We start from the raw sequence: 6,516 nt of genomic DNA, 5'->3' as shown, positions 1-6,516 counted from the left end.
GAACACAAGACGACCACGAGTTCCACAAATTGTCGATTGTCGGAACACGGAAAACAAAAAAAAAGTTCACCACAGAGCAAGGACACAAACTACTTTTACAGAATGTCTTGCTTTGTCCTTTCTTGTGTGTTGCATGCATACAAAAAACAAACAAAACGACCAGATGGACTTGTCTGCAACGCCTGTTAGTGGAAAGTTGGATTTTAAATGCTGCTACCGCCCAAGTGGAGCGATTCCCGGAGCCTTTCTCTGAGTTATACGGATTCTTCTTCTTCAAGTAGAAAATAACCGAAGGACGGAGGACAGAGGAGAACTGTGTGTGTGGGGGGGGGGAACAGAGCTCTGAACAATGAACTGGAGCAGTTCAAGCACAACGACCCATAACAAAGCCCAATCACCTTCACAGCCTTCCTGTACCAATGACAACAACTAACCCCTCTTATAGTCCAGGCCTTTCAGACCCCAGTCACAGTAACTCACTCCAAAACGTGCTCGATTACAATGTACAGATGCACACAGGCCGTCCAGGAACCTTAAACTAGCCAGTAATGCTTAAAGTCTCCCCATTTTCTTACAGCATTACAAAGTTACAAAAAACTGCCTTTGTATGCAAAAAGAAGACTAAATTCATGGCACAATGACAAAAAGCACAAAGGATGATTAGTTTGGTTGGCTGGCAACCGGAGAAATATTGCAATTGGATCGTGAACCCGAGAACAGGGGCCCATGCACATTAATTCTGCTTGTGTGCGTTTCCTGCTGAGCTCCGCCTCCGTTCTGTCAATCTATCTAAATGTTGGAGTCGGAAAAACAGCAACTGGTGTCATTCTCCTGACATTGTAGGATTAGAGACCCTTACCGTTTGTGCTGCTGTAAACCCAGAGGTGATGTAAAATTGTGTCTGTTAATTCTTGTGAGTTTGAAAAAAAAAATGTGTAAAAAGAAAAAAAAAAAGAGAAAGAGAGAGAGAGAGAAGAGGAGAACATGACTCTGTTGTGTCTCAATAAATAAAACAGGGACCTGGAGGTTGGAAGTTTAATTTTTATTTATTCTGATTATCATGCTGATTTTCATCCTTTTTTCGTTTTGCTTACTCATTCAAGATAAATGGTATACGCCGCACTGCCATCTCCTGCTCCTCCTCCTCCTGTCTCTGCTCTGTTCATTCCTCCGTATTTACCGCCCGTCTGTCTGTCTGCTTACTTTCTCCCTCCCCTCTTCTTCAGTCTTTGCTCCCATTTCTTCCAGCCCTCATTACCGCACACTCTCTATCTCCTTATTCTTTTCCTCTGCTCTCTTTCTTTGTGTAACCCAAATATTTTGTATGTGGTTATCAAACAATGCCAGACTCAAAAGCTGTTTATAAATAACATTAAATGGAAAGTGTCCTCAAATGGCTGAGGTTGTCTGTGTTTATTTGCCTCGTCTTTGTTCGTGCATATACACATCTGTCGATGTGTGGCTAATACACAGACCTCCAGAATGAGCCCTGAAGCTGAATGATAACGCCGGGGAAAGAAAATTGTTTTTTAAAAAAAAAAAAAGTGAAAGAAAGAAAAAGGTAGTGGAATATGTTATTACATTCATCTGCTGCAGGCCTCCTCCCTGTCCTAGTTTCACTCATACAATCAGCAGCCTCGTATAAAATATTCATCAGAATGACTGTAAGCGCAACACCAAACACACAAACTCACAAATAAAACACACACCTGTCAAGCCTTGTTAGCTGCGAGGACGGGAAGGAGGTGTCTCGTGTTGTGTTGGGTCGAGGGGAGGTCAAGAGAGGTAGTGTGTGTATGTCCACCCATGATCGCGTGCACCAGTGTTGATATTCCCTATGTTATGTGTTTTTGCGTAGTATCCACCTATGTGCGGTCAGAGAGAGAAGTGCAAGGAAATAAAGGCACCAAGGGTGGAAATATTGTGAATATTGGTCAGAGTGGCGTCACAGGAAGAGACGTCCGAGACACAAGAATCAAGCCGAACAATGCCGAACTGTAGCTCAGTTAAAAAAAGACTTAACAATCCTAGAATACATGGTTTAATCTCAAAGAATTACAAGGGAAATGTCTTAAATCTGAGTCTGGTGTATTAAGCAACCCTGCCAACCCTGCTGCTGTATTTCAGTCCAGTGACTGTCATGGAGGAAGAACTGAACTAATATTTTTTTTAAATTCACTGATTCTTTGGATTCAATTACCCTGAAAACAAGTCACTAGTCACTCATTTGTATCCCGCGTAAAACGAAGTCACTGCACTTTCATGCAGCCGTGCAGTGATGAATCCGCCCACGTTGAGTAGGTACTATTTTTTGTAGTGGTAAACCAACCTTAACCGCGCTGTGCCGTGCCATAAGTTGCTATCAGTATCAAGTGTGCCATGACAAAGCCCGGGCTGCTGTTTGCACATGGTCAGCCATCTATAGGTGCCACGCAGTGAAGATTAGAGTTTTAAGCAGATAGCTTCTGTTTCAGCTTGATCGGGGGACATAATATAACGTGACACTCATGTGTCTAAAGAAGAATGGCACATTAATAATCGCAGGAAACTCCTGGAGGAAAGATTGGTAAATAAAAAGAAGCAAACTCATAAGGAATGTCCTTTTTAAAAAAAAAAGCAAGATTAAAGGGAAGGACAGGAAAATAATAGAGGAATGGAAATACTCCTGAAGGGAAAAAAAAGACTCAATAAGCAACTAAGAGAGAGAATTCAGAAAGACTCCATCTATTGATCTTATACCGCTTTGTCCTCCACGTGGAGGTCGTGCCGGGCGCTTGTGCCAATCCCAGCTGACATGGGGGCGAAAGTCAAACAAGTCCAAAAGGAAATGTAACAGAAGGCTAAAGAGAAGGAATCAAATATGAGACGGTAAGAGCAGTCACAGGAAGAGAAATGAGCAAAGACAGATGGACATTAGGTCAGAAAACAAGGGAAATGAAACATGCACAGGGAAATGGAAATCGGCATGTATGCAGGCTTTACGATCAAATGGGAGAACAGCTCATCCACTAGTTTAGTCCCTAAGCTGAGGATCTGAAATAGCCTCATGTGAATATTTATATATATGCCTATGTTCCTTCCAAAGGCGAAAGAGGCCAAGCAAAATTGATTTCTCCATGCAAATCCCTGTAGGGTTCTGTCTCAGCGAGAGAAAAAAAAGCCAGGGAGAAGAAAGAAACAAAGCGCAGTCGAAAGTTTTATGAAACCTTCAGTTAAATGCAAATGTATGATGTTTCCACCAATTTGATGTACACTCCATGTGAGGCACAATATTCCCACTGAGACTTTATTTCCGCTCCCATCACCATACGCCCGTATACGGCATTTATCATGGACCGGCTAACGTGCGGTATACTTCCTCTGCCGGGTTACACCAGCTGCTTGAAATCCATCACCAGGCTATAACATTACACTCATTAGAGACAAATACTTGATTCTCAACAGGGAAAAAAAGAAGTCGAATCTGAGCTGTAATGGAGAGCGTGCAGCCTTGAAGCCAGCCGCAGGATCTGAGCTGACCTGTCGCACAAATGCAACACCTGCCTCTGCTAACACTCAGTCATTCTTTCACTTTCCTCCCCGGAAAATTGTTTCGCTCCATCCAAGTCTGAACCTGCCGTACAGAGTGGCTCCTTTGTTCAACAACACATATTGTCACTTGACAAGTGACAAATATCACAGTTTTAAAGGCTAACAAAAGTTCATGCGCAAACGAACAAAAAAAAAAAGGGGGGGGGGGGGGAACAGTCAGCCACAGTGTGAGACGTATTCAACCTTTCAGCGGTGGAGTCGTACACAGGGAAGTCTCACAAATGACATTTCAGGATCCTGCTGATGCCTTCATCATCTCTCTCGTGTGTGTGTGTCTGATGTCGGAGTGATGTCTTGCTACAGTGGTGGAGTGAATATTTCATCAGCTCGGATTAATGTTTTAAATAAGTGAAGGTCTTTGTGTCTGTAGCACAAAAAAAAAAACTTTTGTGTTCCTAACTACATTTTTAATGCTCGATTTGTTCCTTCAAACAGATGTCTGGATTAAATCAAACCCATCTAAAAGGGGTAAATAGTCCCCACGGTCAGTGTTCAGGGTCACATCTGACGCGAGGGATGACTGAACAGGGGTTTTTATGAGCTTTGGAAGTATTTCTGGAAAGAATGAATAAATAATGTGAAAAGAGTGGAGATGGAAGACCAAAAAGTCCTGACATTCTCACTATAACAAACCAACAATATGGCGTTTTCCAGAACATTCGATCGACCAGTTCAAATAAATAAATTTAAATCAGATTTGTGTCACTTCAGGGTGTGAATATCAAAGCAAAATCAAAGAACAATGGAGCACACTGTCGTTTCTCTAAAGCTAAAAGCAGCCACAAATCTTATATTACCATGATGTTTTCTGTTGATGTTGATGACACATGAAAAGAGATATTTGGGTGTGAGACAGGATTATTGTCATTAATTCTGTGTCGAATCATATCTCAGATGAATCAGATTTGAACAGAAGTGACACAATGTAGGATTTCAACCTTCAAGATTATATCAATGGTTCATCAACAAACAACAAAGAGTGAATAGCACCTCTGTTAGAGCCTGTATTGACTCTATGTAACGTCTGGTTTCAGGTTCGTGCCACAAAAAGTGTGTTTACGTCACTTTAATTTGTCTCACTTTCATCTGATTCAGCCCTAAAGAGAGCTAAGTGGAAATCATTAACTTGTTTTCTCTTCAGCCTCCATCAAATGGCATTTGTGATAATCATCATTATCCGCTCTATGGTTGATGTTGAGCCCTAAATTAGTGGATCATCTTCACAGGTGTAACTTCACCCACTCACCCATGAAGCTCATGATGGCAGTGAAGGAAAAACAAACCCACAATTAGTCATTTATATAAGCCTCTCCCTTAAATCTCTCACTCGGAAGTAAAGAAAAATACTTTAAAAAAAAACAGAGCTCACTAATGGGGTCATATCTATTATTTAAGGTCAGTATCTCACTTTTAGTTCTCCACCTGTCATCTTTAGATGTTGTCCCAACTTATTTCACACACCATAAGTCCTTCAGTGGTATAAATTATTGCTGCCTTTTGGGCCGTGAGTCATTTAGTTTATTTTTTTTTTAAGATGCCTCAGTTCAAGTCTCCTGTGTTGATTAAAAACAAGAGTTGATTTCTGTTTTCACAGCATCGCACCTCCTCAACTCGCATCTCGATGAAATCCCAGCATCCGTCAGGTGCGGAGACGACATTTAAATCATTGTGGTTGAATGAGTTAAAATCTGGTGAATTTTGCCATATTCTCCCCTCAGACTAACTCAGACTAAAGAAGCCTTTAAGGGTCGAAGAGAGGCTTTAAAAGACCAATTACTTGAAGTCAACAGCTGCTTAAAAGCAGGAGGTGCATATTTTTAACAATTTATGAACCTAAAATTTGGACCATAGTTGTTTAAATACTTTCAGATAAGAAGCTGGATTTGTAAACTCATTTTTAAACCATGCCAGGTTTCAACCGTTATTCATTTTCTTAATTTTAAGGATGAGTCGTCTCAGAACGCATTACAACACAGACTTGAACTCAAAAGGTATCTCGTATTCATGAGACACAGGCTGAGATTTATGCGACTGCGGGGAAGTTCAGACCCGATCCATTCTGTCTCCGCTCTGATCTCAACTCATCACTGACTGAAACCTCATCTCAGCAGAGACTCAACAGATGGTAAACTTCCTCCAAATCCACATTACGCCAGATACAGAGCGCACTGACTGATAGTAAGTGGCTACCATGCTGCTAATCCGCCCCAAAAAAGCACTTCCTCTCAGTGCAGGGATTACAATATTTAGTGCCACCAATATGGATAAACCTATATTTACCTAATGTGCAGCAGCAGGTTATTAAAATAATAGTAATTATTCTCTAAATCCACTCACTGCTTAAAACAGACTTTGAATAACAAACATCTGGTAAACAACAATCTTAATAAGAACAACTGTAGAAACAGCATACATTTGACCAGAGCTAGTTAAGATACAATTATGTATCAATAGATTTTTGGTTATATAAATGTTAAATATCTTGTGTTTACCACGATGAAATTATACAGAGGAATGATCAGTCTTAGTACACCAGAATAAACATTGTGAAAGGCAGTAGAATGACCCTAAAACAGCAGGATAAACACATAGTGCTATAGTATAAAACCAATTATATTGATTATAAAATCTATGAAAAAACACATTAAAATCACCAAGAACTAGGTTTTGCTCTATACTGGAGGTTTGACTCAGATGGTAAATCCCCGAAATGCACACAGGAAGTGATTTGTTTTATGTCAAAACAGACTAACATTGCGCTAGTAAAGCGAGACGTTTGTAAACGGGTTAGAGTATGAATTAAAACGTTGTAGAAGTGAATCCAGATCATTCAACAGTCAAAATTCAATCCCGGATTACGCCTATCGTCCAAACCACCTGGGATTACTACCCTGGAATTTAGAGCCATGAAAACGGAGGACAAAA

The sequence above is a fragment of the Microchirus variegatus genome, assembly GCF_963457635.1.
Source record: "Microchirus variegatus genome assembly, chromosome: 2".
Taxonomy (NCBI): Eukaryota; Metazoa; Chordata; class Actinopteri; order Pleuronectiformes; family Soleidae; genus Microchirus; species Microchirus variegatus.
This window is presented reverse-complemented; position numbering follows the sequence as displayed.